This window comes from Bos mutus, chromosome 1 (genome assembly GCF_027580195.1).
Source record: "Bos mutus isolate GX-2022 chromosome 1, NWIPB_WYAK_1.1, whole genome shotgun sequence".
NCBI lineage: Eukaryota > Metazoa > Chordata > Mammalia > Artiodactyla > Bovidae > Bos > Bos mutus.
This window is the reverse complement of record NC_091617.1, coordinates 88885351-88904207: the sequence shown is the minus strand read 5'-3', so window position 1 is coordinate 88904207 and position 18857 is coordinate 88885351. Positions and strand designations below refer to the sequence as shown.

Here is an 18857-nt window from a genome sequence, read left to right as displayed (position 1 = left end):
CCTTGTTCCTTGGGGAAAGAGAGGGCACACCTGTAATTTCCCAACGCGGACTTCCTTTAAGTTACTATACCTCTAATACGCTCCAGTAACATCCTTTTCATCCTGTAGGACAGTTACGCCTCTGTATTAATAAAATGTTATCTACTTCCCTAAAAGCAAGAACGTTTGAATCTCAATGCCTACTTAATAGGACAGATGGCATGTAATAAAAATAACCAAGATAATAATAAACCTTACAATTATTAAATATCTACATCATTCCTAGCACTGCTAGGCACTTTTCATTTATTTCCAATTCTCACAATCAAGGTAACAAAATATTATTATTTCCAGTTACAGCTGCAAAAACAGACTCAAAGGAAATTACCCAAAACTATTAAGCTAAAATTCCCTCAGTCTCTCAGAATCCAAACCCCTCCATCTTCCCACTTTTCCCAGAGACCAGGATTTAAACCAGAAAGTTTTTCAAACTGCAGGTTATAACCAATTATTAGATCATAAAATGAAGTTAATGGGTCATACTCTTTTTGTTAATGAAATAGATAATATGAGTGTATCACATCAAAGGTAAACACTTTGACACAACTCTGATTCCAGGGTTACACACTATACAAAGCAGCAATGTTAAGTGTATGTCTCACTGTGGACCACAGACCAAAAGATTCTGAAAGCTATGTCAGAATGACTATACTCATTGTCATTATTACACTTGTATGCACTGACACATCTCAAATTTTCATCAAAAGTCTGATGTTAAAAACATTTGGGCAATAAAATCCTTCACCCAATCTCAAAGACACTACCAAAGAGGAGGAGGGGGATGGGACGGGGTTTACAAGTGTTAAGTGAAAAGTAGTATTTGGGACATAAGTATCATATTTTTCCCCCTCCAGCAGAGTATATGCTAAAACTACACTGAACACCCATACAAGACTCAAAGAACAAAAATGTTCTAGCTATTCTTATTCCTTTCCCCCAGGTTTTTACTAAATCATTTTCAAAAACACTTCCTTACTTTTTGCTGTGCTTCACTAGAGATATCAACACAATTTTATCATTTTCCTGACCATCTTCATGAGTGACTGGATATTCTCCAATATACACTGTCTCTTTAAACAATATGTATATTCCCTAGTAGTCCAATGTTAAGACTTTGCCTTCCAATGCAGAGGATGCAGGTTCAGCCCCTGGTTGGGGAGCTAAGACCCACATGCCTAACCACCAGAAAACCAAAACCATATCCTAACAAATTCAATAAAGACTTTACAATTAAAAAAAAAAAAAAGATGACTTTACTCACATGTATAACCCTATATACTAAAAAAGGGTGGGAGGGGCATTCAGAAGGTGATGGCCAGCAGGGTCACTATGGTTATGCATGTTTTCTTCTACAACAGAATAGCAATGAGCATTACAACTTAGATGGAAAATTAAATATTCTTTACTACAGGGGGCCAGGGCCAGATGATTTAGTAAATCTTCTAAGGAACACTGAGAGAGAGATGCTGTTTAAGAATGTGTTTAACAACATCAGAAGACCCCCTGGAGAAGGAAATGGCAACCCACTCCAGTATTCTTGCCTGGGAAATCCCACGGACAGAGGAACATGGTGGGCTACAGTCTATGGAGTCGCAAAAGAGTCAGACAGGACTGAGCAACTAACACTTTTTTTTTTTAAAGACTTCTCTACCTTTAAAAATTAGTCACAAATTGGCCAATTACAGTCGGAGGCAGTGGACTGAAATAGATGTCTCTCTCTCTTCTCCAGCCCAAGGTCCCCCTGAAATGACAGGAAAAAAATAATTATCTTTAAATGATAACACCGTTGCAGATCAAGAAAAGACATCACTGGACAATCATAAATTTTAAAGAATTCTGGGTATATAGAAATTATAATGGCAAGACTGGAATAAAAGAGGGAAAAAGGATGAAATCATATGTCAGACACTAAAGTCTTTTCCAGGACGAGAGAGAGAAATTCTAAGTTATAATCAAATTAATCACAACTCCCAGTAGGAGGAAACAATTAGGGGACTTCATCAGGGGGCTACATTACCCTACTCTGGACAGATGATCCCCTCCCCCCTCTCTTTGTGAACTGAGATGCAAGGGGTGGCAGCTTCTGCCTTTAAGATAGAGCCAGGAAGCTGATCTCCATAAAGAAGGCATTTCTGCCTGGGTCAGGCTTCTTATGAGAGTAGCCAGATCTGAGGGAAAAGCAGAGCAGAAAGATGGAAGGACCATCAAGCTTCCAACACTAAGAGGGAAATAAAAGGGGAAAAAGGGAAAAGTCAAAGAAAAGAGGGGCAATGGAGCAATCTGAATACTATCTGAGTGAAATCTAAAAAAGTACTACTCCACTGCATTACTTAAAGACTCCACAGTTATGCAGGCGAGAGGCACACTACCTTACCCACTCCTCAGCCACTCTCTCTCGGAGGGCTGGTCTGCTGGTCCACATCTAAGAATCTATCACCAAAACTACCACTCAACACAAAGGCCTGGTGGAGAAAGAACTACTTACTGAGGCAGACACACTTCAACCGCCAGTATCAGCCACGATTCCCCCAACATCTGAGAAAAACTTAACAGAATAAAAGAGGAGCAAGATGAACAGAGAGAAGAAAAATGTGTGTGTGTTGGGGGGCGGGGGTGGGGGTGGGGGGTGTAGTAATACATGGACAGGCAAAACTAAACACCAAATTACTTATCTATACTATAAGGCCGAAGAGATTTTCCCTTACAGGGAAGGGAAATTTACCTTACTTTCAAAGTAAAGGAAAACACACACAAAGATGGTAACTGTAAGAAAATAGAAAATGTGAATTAAAATCTAAGAGGCCCAACATCCACTTACATAAGATATCCAAAAGTAGAGGGAAATTAATCCAAACAAGGGGACACATTTAACTTTCCAAGAGCTAAGGAAAAATTCAGTCATCAAATTGAAAGACATGCAATGCAACAAAAACCAAGTAAAAAAAAAAACCCATATCCAGGATGATGCTGGAGAAATTTCAGAACACTGAGAAAGGTTCCAGAAATTAGAATCACTCTAACATTCATCTTCTCATCAAAAATACAGGATGCTAAAAGATAACAGAGCAGTTTCCTCCAAATTCAAAGGGAAAAATACTTTGAAACCAGATTCCTACAGACCTTCACCAACATGTGTGTTACAAATGAATGGGTTACCAGGTAATCTGAAGAGAATTGTTGCAAACAATTTCACTCACCACACACACATTATCACTTTCTATACAGCAGCAGCAGCAGCAGCAACATACAGATATTATGACATGAAAAAGGTTGGAAAGCACTGCTCTCACAAGTCAGATTTTCCATTAAGAGTCAAAATAAAGACGTTTTTAAACATTGAAAAACTAAAATTTTACTTACCGAAAAAAAAAAAAAATGAAAAGATACAACACCAAGACAGAAAGGAATTCAATAAAACACAACATGATATGGAAGAAACAGTAGCAGCTGAATTATGGTATCAAAATAACATATGAATAAGAAAATAAAAGAGGATGCACTTATCGCTAGCAGTAGATAATTCTCCTCTTACAGTAAACATTTAATAAGACAGTATTGTATCTTCCTCTTCAAAAATACTACATAATAAAAAAAGTTCTTCATTTCTAAAATCATTCTATAGGAAACTAAGGCACAGAACTAAGCAGTTTTAAACTCCAATCTTTATTTTGTAAAAAATTAGGCTATCAAGTCAATAGAACGGTATGCATATAATCCCAATTACTACTAAACTGTATGTAAATGAGTCATTATTTTCACATCGATACATATCAATAATATATGTACATATAGATGATACATATATCAATGTATATACTTATATATGTGTGTATGTATATATATCATACTCCTTAGCTGCACAAAAACACATTTGAAAGGCTATACACCAAACTCTTCAGCTGTCTCTAGTGAATGGAATGAGGTCAAACTGAGAACTTTTACCTGTCACTTTATAATATACATCTGTTTAGTTAGGTCACTCATTTTCTTATGTATACATGATATATCAAAGATAAACTTACTTCTAAAAGCAGGGTCTTGAAGAGATATATGCACACCCACGTTCACAGCAGCACTTACCAAAATTGGTCAATTTTTGTGTAGCCATTTTAATATTGACAATGTAAGAAATACCACATTTTCAACACATTATGCTTTATTATTTCCATAAAGGTAAAAACACAACTGAAATGCAAAAAAAGGCTTGCGCAGTATATACAGAAAGTGCTGTGACTGATGGAATGTGTCAAAAGCAGTTTGCAAAGTTTGCTGGAGATTTCTCACTGGATGATGCTCCAGTCAGGTGGATCAGCTGAAGTAGATAGTGATCAAACTGAGACATCAAACTAAGACATAAACTGAGATCAACCAATGTTATACCAGGTGCAAGACAGCCAACATACTCAAAATATCCAGATCAAGTGTTGAAAATCATTACCCCAACTCGGTTATGTTAATTGCTTTGATGTTTGTGTTCCACAAAAATTAAGCAAAAGAAAAACCTTCTTGATCCAATGTATTTCCACAGGTGATTCTCTACTGAAACTAACAAAAATGTTCCACTTTAAAAACAAAATTTGACAGTTGATAGAAAGTGGATACTGTACAGTTACAGTGTAACAGAAGAGATCATGGGGCAAGCAACCTGAATCACCAACAACTAAAGGCCAGTCTCCATCCAAAGGTGATGCTGTGTATATGGTAGGATTGGAAGGGCATCCTCTATTATAAGCACCTTCTGGAAAACCAAACGATTAATTCCAACAAGTACTGCTCCCAATTAGAACCACTGAAAGCAGTACTAGATGAAAAGTATCCAGAATTAGTCAAGAGAAAATACATAATCTTCCATCAGGTTAATGCAAGAACATGCTTCACTGATGATCAGGCAAAAACTGTTACAGCTTGGCTAGGAAGTTGATTCACCAGCTGTATTCACCAGACATTGCACCTTCAGATACCCATTTATTACGGTCTTCATAAAATTCTCTTAATGGAAAAAAATTCAATTCCTTGGAAGACTGCAAAATCACCTGCGATAGTTTTTTTGCTCAAGGAGATAAAAAATTTTAGGGAGATAGAATTATGAAGTTGCCTAAAAATGGCAGAAGCCAGTAGAACAAAAACAGTTAATACATAGTTCAGTAAAGTCCTTGGTGAAAATGAAAAATACATCTTCTATTTTTATTTAAAAACCAAAGGAACTTTTTGCCTAACCCAATTAAAAATAAGGCACAAAGCAAATGAAAAAAAACCCAAATTAAAACATAAATGATAAATTGTGGCATCTGACATAGTCAATCCTTACTGTTCATTGATTTCATATTTGTGCAATCTGCCTACTTGCTAAATGTTATATGTAATCCCTAAAGTACTAATGGCATTTCTGCAATCTGTAGACAGGTGTAGAAGAGCAAAGAGTAAATTACCTAGTGAGGGTGTGTTTAGCTCTCTTCCTTACTGTTTCTGCTCTTGTTCTGTAAACAAATGTCCTCTGTGTGGTCAGTCAATTTACTGCCACATTTTTGTATTTTGGTGCTTTTCACTGGTGATTTTGCTATTCAGCATAGGGCTGAAAAGCTTTCTATTGTCCCTAAGCACAAGAAGGTGGATGTGTCTTATGGAGAAAACGTGGTAGATGGGCATCTTTCATGCAGGATTTATAATGCTGTTGGGCCATGAGTGCCATGTCAATGAATCAACTATATATTCAATAAAGTGTCTTTAAACAGAAGCACACAAAACAATTATTATTGATCCATTGACAAATCTGTTGTGACCAGAGGCTCACAGGAATGAAACTCTGTATTTCCTAGGAAGCAACAGTTCAATATTTTCTAATTCAGTGTTCACAGCAACTTTATAAACTAACTACTGTGAATAATGAGAACTGACTGTATTTATGTTTTTTTTTTTAAGGAGCAATATTATAGGGCAAAAAATTAAGTTACGTCAATCACTCCAATTTAAACTTAATGTGATTTTTAATACTTTAACGGCTAATGAAGTTTTTTATAGTACATGGTGTATGAAGGGGTAATTTGTTTCTAATTAAAAATAAATATCAGCTAATCTTTATTGAATACTTATGTAACAGGCACTTAAATAAGTACTTTACAACTCACGGATAAAAAAGTGCTTAGCTCAGTACCTTGCACACAGTAAAAATTCAATAAAATCTTGGCTAATCTTATTAATAGCATTAAATTCCTACAATCACTCTGTGAGGTAAGTACATGAGGAAACCTTCAAGGTAATGGGAATCTGAGAATGTATCTAAACTGGCTGGGTTTGAATGCAGTGTAAACACAGCTCTTGAAGATGATCTCTGACAGTTCATTCAGGCTATGACAAAATTAAATTATCAAACGTGGTCGTCTGTGATGAATGTCTTTGGGGATCGAGAGGTAGCAGTAATACAAAACTATGAAAGGAATGAGGTAGGCAAACAAGGACAGCCAAGTAGGACTACAGCTTGTAACAGTGTGTAAGAGCTCAAAAAAAGAAAGTGACGTATTCACAGTGTAAATTCTTGACTCAAAGCACTGACAAAAAATAAGGCAGCTTCTAAGTATGACATGAAAGAATTTTTCTGCAAACTCTAGAGCAGCAATCAGCAAACATTTTCAATAATGTGCCAAATAGTAATTTTCTAAAGTTCATGGAAGGTCTCTGTCACAACTATCAAACTGAGAGCAGCCACAATTATACATAAATGTGGCTTGTGCTCCAATAAACCCTTACATATGAAATTCTGAATTTCATACAATTTTCATTTGCCATGAAACAGTATCATTCTTTTGACGTTTTTCCCAATTACTTTAAAATGTGAAACATATTTTTAGCTATAGGTCATCTAAAAACAAGTGCAGGCCACACCTGACCTGTACAGTGTAGCTGGCCAATCCCTACTTTAGATCTCAAGACCAAAATGCATACAATGATTTTGTTAACTGCCTAATTATAACATCAAGTAGTACTAAGCAAGTTAAAGAAACAGGAACATACTGGTTATCAAATAGATTTATCTGCAAGAATCCTTCCTTAAAAGTCCCCAAGATCATGATATTGGGAAATCCCACTATAATCCTGTGTCATTTGTAACAGAGATCCAGAAACAACGAGCTATGGTCCAAATCTGATCCACAATGCTTTTATAAGTAAAGTTTTCTGGAAACACAGACACACCCATTCACTTATGTATTATCCATAGATGCTTCAGCACCACAATAGCTCTGCTGGGTAATTTCTTCACAGACAAGCCTAAGATATTTAATATGATGCCCTCTACAGAAAAAGTTTGCTGATCCCTAATCTACTCAATTCCAGGTATGGCATACAGTTAGGCCTGACTAAGGGAACATAAGCCACAGACTCTCAAAGTTCCCAGACCCAGAGCCCCTCAAATAAGAGAAAAGCAACCTTCAAAAACGGCTCTATGATTGCATCACCAGCACTGTGATTTTTGTCGTGGCTTTCCACAAAGGATCAACAGCCACTTATCAGAATAACCACGCATTGGGAAAGGAAAACACTCCAACCTTTTCAGGACTATAAAATCTAACTCTTAAAGTAATCCTGAGGACCCAGATAGCACCACTGTGACATATGTGTTAGAATGAAGCCAAATAATATATGAAGTTTAGGCCCAAGTCCATTTATCAGAGAGTGGAGTAATCCTCCCATCTTACAGGTATTTCTTCAGGAACTGAACATACAGCTGAAAAGGGTAGTCTCAGGCTGACTACACACTGAAAAAAGTCCACACTGATGCCAAGACACGTGGAGTAGTGGGGTAGTGTAATACCAGGAAAGGCCAGAGAGAGACCCCTGGAGCTCTCCTACCAATCAAAAATGCCATTCCTGGGGGATTATCCAAGAATCAAAAGCAGCAAGGGTTGCAACCCCTAGCAGATATTCACTTCGTACAACTGTATGGCTAATGCAGAACATAAAAAAGTTCTTAGAGAAGAAGTGTTTTAACCTTAATGACTACAAGCAAAGTTGGTAATTCAAATTAAATCTCTTTAGTGCAGCAGCACCTGGTATAAAGCTACAGTTCTGGCAAATGGTGTCTCTGTCTCTACAATCTGCTTTAATTTCACTTGGATAGCAGTACATGTTCACTATATTGCCTCGCTAAGTCAAGTTTCTACCTTCTTAGACTGTAGTTATCTCATCACACCATTCGACATCACACTGGCTCACTATACTGATAAACTCAAGCCAACAGAACCTTTTGAAAAAGAAACAGCAGTGCTCTAGATGCCTTAAAAAGACAGGTATGCCAGAAGACAGAAAATAAGTCACAAGAAAATACAAGGTCCTGACACCAGTATGAAGTTCTAGAAGCAGGTGGAGAGTGGCAATTCAGGATATTCCCTTCAAAATAAAAAGCAAGTCAATACCCACTACAACAAAAAAGCAGCAGAAAGCTTGCTGGGCCTCTGGATACTGAGAACAAGATATACTAGTTTGTGTGTGCTGCTCTATTTACTGAATAATCCGAAATCCAGCAGCTTTAAGTTTATCCCAGAGCAAAAGAAAATACCTGAGTCAATCCAGATTGCAGTACAAGTAGCTCTGGCATTTGACCATAATGACCTTCTGATGGCAATGGTGCTCCAAGGGTCAACAGATGAATGCCATAAGGAGGTACTGGCAAATCCTTTAGGAGAATCACAGCAACCCTAAGAGTTTTAGGGCCAAGTCATACTTTATTAAACTAAGACTCTCTTGAAAATACTTCTGGTACCTTTTGTACTTTGGAGAATGAACACCTAGCCACAGGTAACTATAAAACCTGAGCTGCCTGTCAGGAATTGTCATCATGGGATCCACCAAGTAAAGCTGATGCGACAGAAACGCTCCATGAAGCGTTACGATGTACACCGAGCAGGATTCAGACTGGTTGTGAAGCATGAGCAGATGGCTCACGTTTTCAGCGTGCCTATTCCTGATGCACTGCAGTCGTTTTCCTCACACGAGGCCTACTGTTACATAGGGGATTCTCTATCCTGGCTAAGAAAGAAAATATCTGACCCTGGATTACAAGTGACTCTGCACAACATGCTGGTATCACCCAAAAACTCTTTCTATCCCAGCTGCTAAGGAAGGTCAGAAAGGGAACTTCTCCCACTGGGCAGTACATCTCACAATCCACATTGTCAATAACGGGAAGCACAGTGAGGAAGCAATAATCTGGCTAGATTTCCAGGTCAGGTTCTCAAAAGACACAGGTATGGGCAGTGATTTAAGGTGAGATATATGGATGGAACTGTCAGAACTGACCAAGTGTTAAAATATTTCCGTTCCATGCAAAGGCTCACCAAGAAGTCCCAACCATGGGGAGATTCCATAATCATATGGAATCGTGCGGCAAGATAATCCATTCCTTGGAAGTCGGTCATATCTTTCACCAGCAACTTCAATGCCTAATCAGTGACCGCACAAAAATCAGCCGCAGTCATAAAACAGAGGCTCAAGAAATTGTATGAACTTGCACTTCGCAACAAGGTTGACTCAGCTACCCTGCCAATGTACCATCTTTCACTAGGTTATGACTTAGCAGCAAACAATTCTGAAAATCTTAATAGTTACAACAGTGATTCTTAAAATATTTTGGGCTGATAATTCCTTTATACCCTTAAAAAATTTCTGCTTACACGGGCTCTAACAATATTAATTACATTGGAAATTAAATTATCTTTTTTTTTTTTTTACAAATAAATAATACAGATATTTATTAGAGAATTTATCTAGTTTACTTTCAATATACTAACATTAAAAGAAAAGAGAAAAAGAAAGAGCAGAGAGTGTATCACCAAATTAGGTTGTGACCAACATCCAGACAAAGTCCCGTGTCACAGCACATCTGGGGTCCCAACTGGGAAAGGGTCCCAGGCAGTTCTTGATGCTCCATGGGTGAGACTTCAAAGATTTGTTAATCCATTTTAAAAACAATAAACCAACTACATGTTAGCACAAATAAACTTTTTATTTTAAAATAAACTACATCTTCCAAAAAAACAAAACAGTAAAATTTTAAGAAGAGTTATATTTTTTAAATCTCTTTGGGCTTTGCTGGTGGTCCAGTGGTTAAGATTCCAAGCGTCCAATGCAGGGGACATGGGTTCGATCCCCAGTTGAGCAATCTGGTACCACATGCCTCATGGTGCAGTCAAAGAAAATAAAAAATAAAAATTTTAATAAAAAATAAAATCTTTAAGATCTGACTTAATAAACTATCAGATTAACATCTCTGTTGCAATACTGTTTCAGTTGAAATAAATGAGAAAAATAACTCTCAGATAAGTATTTAGAAAAGGGGGGAATATTTGATGGCTTTTTTGAATAGCTTTGAGTATCATTCTTTGACTCTATCTCAAAGCTCAACAATAGTGTCTTAAAGGTTCATTGAAGAACCTAAAACATTATAAATCAACTATACTTCAATAAGAAGACTTTTTTTAAAAAACGGTTCATTTAAGTATAGAATTGTTAATCTTATCAGTTACCTTTCATACTGTTACATTAATCCATCAGTCTGGCAACACGAGTCAGTCTTTTGCTTATGTATAATTTTGTAACATCATTCATCAGTCAGTTATAAATACTGGTCCACTGAGTTTGGTATAGCTCCCAAATGTTGGCATTTCATAATACAGTGTTAATTATTTTAAAAAACTGCCTTCACTACTATCACTAGCAAGCTCATCAGAAAAAACCTAAATACTGGGAAGCTATCAAGCTCACATTGCCTGATAATTTTCTAAAACATTAATTTACACTTGAAATCGAATTTTATCACTGGCAACAAATATTGCCAGTTGCTTTCCTTGAAGTAAAGGGTCACTTTAATTGACAAAATGTCTGTCAAACACTCACGTCAAAATAACCTCATAAATCAGTTTCAAGTGAAAATTATATTCCATAGAGGCTAGTTTGCCTCATAATTCAAATAATCACACAAGTGCTTTTCCCTGTGACAAACACATACTTCAGCATGCTGAAGTGCTTCATCAATACTTTCTGCTTCATTCAAAAACGCTTATAGAAAGATGCATACTTAAGATCAAGATTTTTTTTAATAAGTTTAATCCTCAAGTATAATTTTTTGTTTACTATAAATATATGGTGACATAGAGCACAGCTCGAAGCAACTGCAGTGATTTTTGCTAAGGCACCATCAGTTTTCTCCCCACCATTGCTTATGAACCATAGTGCAACTATCAACATAATAAAAAAGGAATTTGGTATTATTATTAAAATAGCTTTGATCCTTAAAGGGTCTTAGGCTCAACAGACAGCACGCTGAGAACTACTGTTCTATGAGGTGGTACAGTTGGTAAAGAATCCACCTGCCAATTCAATCCCTGGGTCAGGACGATCCCTTGGAGAAGGGCATGGCAACCCACTCCAGTATTCTTGCCTGGATAATTTCATGGACAGAGGAGCCCGGTGGGCTACAGTCTATGGGGTCACAACTGAGCACGTAAGCACGCACAGTTTACTAGAAAAAAAACACATTTCTCATTTTTGCTATGTTGACTTTGGGTTGATTACAGGTATCATCTTCATTCTGGAATCCTGGAAAAAGAAAAAGCCTGTATCTGGCACCTGCTTTCCTCGTGACAGAGAAAAATGAGCAAAGGTCAATTCATGCAATGGCTTCCAAAGCTTCTTAGACATGACATATATCACTTCCCATCTTCCACTGACTTTGGTCAAATCCCATGGCCAAGCCTGATGTCAAGGATAAAAAGAAGTACTCCTCCCATAGGTAGGGACCCTGTAGAGAGAAACCCAATAAAGGAAGCCAACTGCTTAGAATAATATAATCTGCCGTAAGCAGCAACTGAGTCCCTTTCGCCTCCACACCAAACTGTACCATATTTCACTGTGGACAAACAGCCACCTGGTAGCAAGCTGATAACACTCAGGATCTTTCCACCATGAAGGAACTTATCTCTGTGAAATAGACACTTACTTGGCTGACGTAAACAATCTTATGCTGACTACCCTGGAAACAAGTCCATTATTTATAACCTTTTAATTTTGAACACAGAATATATTCTAGGTTCTAACAAACCAATTCACATACTAACTTAGAACAGAAACCTTTCATACATTATAGTTTTTAGGTGAGAGCTTATTACAGTTGTTTGAAGCCTAAGTACAAAAAGAAGTATATATACTAATAGTTAAGTATCTACTATTGTGGCTATCCATCATACTCATCACCACTAAAAATTTCAATAGACTTTAATTTGTGGATATTTCTACAAATTTTATGATCCAGTGCCTAATGTATTAATGTAATTTCTAATTAGCTCATGTCATCTCTAATGCAGAAATTAGAATTTAAAATTTCCAGTCTCCTTTCTAATTATGGACATAGCATAGTATTCTGTATTATGTAAATCTCCAAAAGACTTTGATTTGGAATTAAGTAACAAGGAGAATTTCCATTTTTGCTCAAACCCCACATACAGCTTTTGATGGTGGTGGCAGCAATGTTAGTCACTTTCCAGTGGTTACAATATAGAGTTCCTGCCACTGAAAAAGCACAACAGCAGTAGAATCTGCAATCAACTTGAGTCTCTGGCATTCAGAGCTCAGCAACATTAGCTTTTTCAAACCGAGTCCTGCAGTACGGTTTTGGGAAATGTTCCCTGAGGCTTGGACTAAAGTCCAATCTCCAGCACTCCCCAGTGACTCTAAGAGCTACCAAATATTCTTTAATAATTCCCTACTCTGCTTACAATAGCCAGGATGAGTTATTGTTTAGTATAAAGAACTATGATTTACAGTAAGTGTAGCATTCCAATTTTACACATAAGAAAACTAAAGGTTTAGATTGGATTTCTCAGATTTGAAAGCTTAGACTTTGTTCTGTTATATTACACAAATTCTACAATTGATTACTTAAATAGGACAGGGCAGGGATTGAAACAAATTTATCAACATTCTTCTAAAGCAGGAGTTGGCAATCTATGGCGAATGGGCCAAATCCAACGTGCTTTTTCACAATTCATAAGCTAACAATAGTTTTCGCATTTTTAAATGGAAGAGGGGGATTATATTAAAAATAACATGAACTTCAAATTTCAATGTCTATCATAAATAAAAATTTATTGGAATATAGCCATGCCCATTCATTTACATATTGCCTATGGCTGCCTTCCCACTACAACAAACAGACTTCAGCAGCTGCCTAAAATATTTACTACCTGGCTCTTTACAGAAACAGTATGTTGACCTCTGCTCTAAAATTCTTCTAAAATAACTAAGGAAATGCCAATGTAAACTAATATTAAAACAGGTATATGTGTATTTCTATTGTCTTTGCTTACGTACTTTGAGAACAGAAGATATGAAACACTGCACAATTTAGCCCATCGTAGAAGGCAATGGCACCCCACTCCAGTACTCTTGCCTGGAAAATCCCATGGACAGAGGAGCCTGGTGGGCTGCCGTCTATGGGGTCGCACAGAGTCAGACACGACTGAAGTGACTTAGCAGCAGCAGCACAATTTAGCCCATAGTTAAAAGTGAACCACAAAGTCCAATTTTCTTCAGTCACTCTCCTGCTTCTACAGCAAGGGCAAACACATCAAATTAAAATACTGTGTCACAAGTTATTTTCAGGATAATACCAAGTCACCAGGAGCCAAATGTAACTGACTATTCATGTTCTCTAGAAACTGAAAGAGCCAGCAGTAAGGGAGCCTTTTTAAAAAACAACTGGTATTAAGGTTTTCATTGGGGAGGAGGGGGAATAGGATTCAAAGATTATAGGAAAGGAGCAAATAAGTATAGTGTCAAAAGGGCTGACATTTTTCAGAAGATAACGAGTACTCAATTCCTTAAACAAAATGAGCCCAAACAGGACACTCACAGGTAGGTGATTAGAACATACAATTGCTAAGAAACATTCACAATGGGATGCCTTCTCTACATCCAAAATCCAGAGCCCAAAAGGAAAATCGACCCATCCCTGATCCTTTCTTCTGCTTTCAGCATCTACGAACTGAGTTACCTAGCCAAAGAATATTATATGCCTCTTTGAAGTACTCTGATTCAAAAATTTTTCCCCTTTCAAGTAATTTAATAACCTTTTAGGAAAAAGAAGGGCTTCCCAATGACTCACCAGTAAAGAGTTCACCTGCTAATGAAGGAGACACAGGTTTGATTCCTGGGTGGGGAAGATCCCCTGGAGAAGGAAATGGCAACCCACAGTATTCTTGCCTGGAGAATCCCATGGAAAGAGAAGCCTGGCAAGCTACAGTTTATGGGGTCGAAAAGTCAGACACAACTGAGCACGCATGCAGAAAAAAGAAAAAAACTTCCTATCCACTTGTAGTATTCCTTGCTCTATCTATCTCCAGCCCCCAAAATGAAGTTACCATAAGGAGTAAGTCATGTCTAAGCCTTTATGCAAGTGCCATGCAGAAAGCGACTAACAGAAAGCAGTTATCTAAAGATCCTGCAACAAAATCCAAACAGGCTCAGAATGAAGTAGAAGAAATTACTCATAAACAAGAAACAGTAAAAGTTTTATACTTTACCTTCATTTAATAATCAGGACAAAAAAAAACATTATTTTTTTAATGACGAAAAAAATTAGGACGCAAATTGGAACAACTTGTGAGAATCTGAGATTGCACCTCACCATGTAATACAGAATACAAATCTACCACTGATAAAAAGGTCTGGAACATGAGCGTGTTGTTCAGAACTTCAAATGTATTCTCTCTAGTGAATAAGGTTATATATAAATGTACTTGTTTCAAAGACAGCTCAGAAAAACTAATAATAAACTATAAGAAAAAAAGAAACAATCACAGAATCAGATATGATGCTGATTAAAGATGACATTCCGGAGAAGGCAATGGCACCCCACTCCAGTACTCTTGCCTGGAAAATCCCATGGATGGAGCAGCCTGGTAGGCTGTAGTCCATGGGGTCACCAAGAGCCGGACACGACTGAGCAACTCACTCTCACTTTTCACTTTCATGCATTGGAGAAGGAAATGGCAACCCACTCCAGTGTTCTTGCCTGGAGAATCCCAGGGACGGGGGAGCCTGGTGGGCTTCCGTCTATGGGGTCGCACAGAGTCAGACATGCCTGAAGCGACTTAGCAGCAGTAGCAGCAAAGATGACATTCAACTCCTTTATTTTACCAATAATGTGGCTCTGGTGAAGAGAAAGTTGGGTCACTTGCCCAGTGTCACCATGGTATATAAAATCAAAGGTTAGTTGCTCAGTTGTGTCCGACTCTTTGCGACCTATGGCCTGCAGCCCACCAGGCTCCTCTGGTCTTGGGATTCTCCAGATAAGAATACTGGAGTGGGTTGCTATTTCCTCCTCCAGGGGATCTTCCCAACCCTGGTGGGAAACCAGGTTTCCCACATTACAGGCAGATTCTTTTTTTTTTTTTACTGTCTGACCCACCAGGGAAGCCCATATAAAATTCAAAGCTGGTCAAAAAAAACAGATCCTTGACTCAGTACAGCCATACATTTCAGATCTCACCATCTCTACATAACAAGTATATTTATGTATAAACATCCTAATATGGTGTAACTCTATTGGTATGTGTCAAAAGAAATATTTAAAAAACACTTACCTTAGATTGTGTTAGGTGGTGATGTTTTACACAATAAAAGTAAACAGGCTGAGTGAGAAAACTAGCTGCTCTCTAGAACACCTGTGGTGTTTTCGATTCCCTCACCTATGGTGAAATCTCAGGATAATTTTTCACCAATCAAGAGTAAAGGGAGTTTTCCCTCTAGATACAGTCCTAAATACTGTTTTGTCCTATATACTGCTAAACACAATTGGTTTCAAGTTGACTCAAATGGTTAACTGTGAGGGACCTACATGAATAAATTAAATACAATTAAAGCAAATTAAAAATTGTTCGATTACTCAATTGGCCTGTGTTACAAAACTTCTTCCAAAGATGCTCCCAGCAGTCACACTTTTCTTTTCAGTCGCTGTGTCAAAGTCGATCAGTGGTGTCCAACTCTTTGCGACCCCATAGACTTATACAGCCCATGGAATTCTCTAGGCCAGAATACTGGAGTGGGTAGCCTTTCCCTTCTCCAGGGGATCTTCCCAACCCAGGGATGGAACCCATGTCTCCCGCATTGCAGGCCAATTCTTTACCAGCTGAGCCACAAGGGAAGCCCAAGAATACTGGTGTGCATAGCCTATCCCTTCTCCAGCAGATCTTCCTGACCCAGGGACTGAACAGGGGTCTCCTGCATTACAGGCTGATTCTTTACCAACTGAGCTATCAGGGAATCAGTTGCTATATTCACTGTGAATTATGAACCTTATTTTTCACTCCCAGACCACTATCCTTGCTCTTGTTTCTCCGAAGCCAAAGGATTTAACTAATTTGAGCCCCACTCTACTCCATATTTATTTCCCTCACCTACAAAGGCAATGTTGGCCCCAAGTTCTATGTATTTCTATCTTCTTCTACACAGATCTCTCTATTTCTATGTAGATATTTCTATTCCTCATTCACAGAGCCTCCTCTGAGTTTGATATTCAATTTACTTTGCTTCCTAAATGAACTAATATTGCTTCCATCTCCCCCTGCTTTTTTTCTGTTTTCCATACAACTTTCCTCCAAGTCTGTTTAGCTCTTGCTCTTCACAATTCCTATTCTCACATTCTTATTCTTATTCTCACATTCTACCCTGCCTGAAGACTGGTTTGCAACCAGCATATGTAACTTATTACCATCTACGGACCCAGAGAAGGTAAACTGATCTGCCGAGTAGTGCATATTTGAATAATGGAAAGGTCAAGATTTAATAAAATACAGAACTTCTTCACCACCCAAGCACACACCTTACTCAGAATATTATAAAACACTGCTTGAAAAATAATCAGAGGAGCACAGAAGAATGAAAAGAACAATGTTAACAAAATTTTATTTAAAACTAATATATAATACAAATAACAAAAGGAAATGGAAGTAGTAATGAAGCTACTGCACAAAAACACTTGTTAAAAGCTTAAGCTTTGCCAAAGACAATAAAGATGCTCAATATCATTAGGTATTTGGCTATTCCAATACTTTGGCCACCTCATGCGAAGAGTTGACTCATTGGAAAAGACTCTGATGCTGGGAGGGATTTGGGGCAGGAGGAGAAGGGGAGGACAGAGGATGAGATGGCTGGATGGCATCACTGACTCGATGGACGTGAGTCTGAGTGAACTCTGGGAGTTGGTGATGGACAGGGAGGCCTGGCGTGCTGCGACTCATGGGGTCGCCAAGAGTTGGACACGACTGAGTGACTGAACTGAAGTCAAATACCATAGTGAAATACCACCTCAGGCCCATTAGGATGGCTACTACCAAGTAAACAGAAAACAAGTCCGTGCATCAGAGTACACAACCAACAGTTAAAAGGCAACCTAGGGAATGTAAAAAAAACCTGCAAGTTATAAATCTGATATGAGATTAGTATCTGTAATATATAAAGAACTCCTACCATTCAACAATAATTTTTAAAATCTCATTTTAAAGTAAGCAAAGGATTTAACAGACATTACTGCAAATAAGATACACAAATGAAGAACAAACTTATGAAAAGATGTTCAACATCACTGATCACTAGGGAACTGCACAACAAAACAATAATATACATTAGTATGATTATTAATTTTTAAAAAGCCATACCCACAGAAAATGTGTGTTGGCAAGGAGATGGAAAAATTGAAAACTTCGTACACTGCTGGGGAATATGTAAAATGGTGTGGCTTCTATGGAAAACAGTATGGCATTTTCTCAAAAAATTAAAATTTAATTACTATATGACCCTATATTTCCACTTCTGGGCATATACTCACATCTGAAAGCAAGGTCTCTAAGACATATTTGCACATCCATGTTTCTAACAGCACAATTCACAATAACCAAAAGATGGAAGCAACACAAGTGTCCATCAAGGGACAACCGGATAAACAAATTGTGGTCTACATACAATGGAGTACTATTCAACCTCAAAAAGGAAGGACATTCCGACACATACTATTATGCATAGTAACCCTGGGGAACATTCTGCTAAATGGAAGAAGCCAGTCTCAAAACGACAAATGCCTTATGATGCCACTCATGATTACTCAAATCCACAAAAACAGGTGGATGTGGGGGACTGGAAGTGGGAAAAGGGGAGGTTAGTGAGTCGTTTAATGGGTAGAGACTTAAAGTTTCAAAAGATGAAAAGAGTTCTTGAGACTGAACAGTGTACTTAACACAACTGAAAGGTATACATAAAATGGTTAGGATGGTAAAAAAATCTTTGTTGTATTGACCAAGCCACAATTAAAAATAATGTTTTCTTTTTCTTTTTTTAAAGCCAGAAAATAACAAGTGTTGGAAAGGGTTTGGATAAGGTGAAACTCTTGAACACTAAGACTATAAAATGGTACAGTCAGGATTTTCTGATGGTCCAGTGGTTAAGACCCAGCACTTCCAGTGCAAGGGGCATGGGTTCATCCCTGGCCGGGGAACCAGGATCCTAAATGCTGCATGGTGCAGCCGGAAAAAAAAAAAAAAGGTACAACCAATGAGGAAACAATATGGAGTTCCTCAGTATACAGAATTACCACTCAATCCAGCAATTCTGGATATCTACTCAAAAACAATTGAAATCAGTGGCTCAGATATTTATATACCAATATTCAGAGAATTATATATCTACATTAACCAACAGGAGGAAACCACCCAAGTGTTCATCAATAAATGAATGGATAAACAAAACGTAGTATAAACATACACAAAAGAATATTA

The 18857-nt window shown here is 37.7% G+C and overlaps 1 protein-coding gene across 3 annotated transcripts in view; it reads right to left on the bottom strand.

The window, feature by feature from the left end:
- The window catches only part of TBL1XR1 (TBL1X/Y related 1), a 181073-nt gene that overhangs the window by 129509 nt on the left and 32707 nt on the right, over window positions 1-18857 (bottom strand). The window contains exon 1 of one of the 3 annotated variants that reach the window (XM_070372993.1): window positions 1691-1764. The exons of the other annotated variants lie outside the window; for them this stretch is intronic. The gene's annotated coding sequence lies outside the window, so the exon portion shown is untranslated. Of the gene's footprint in view, window positions 1-1690; window positions 1765-18857 lie in introns of those variants that run through there. 3 annotated transcript variants of the gene reach the window in all.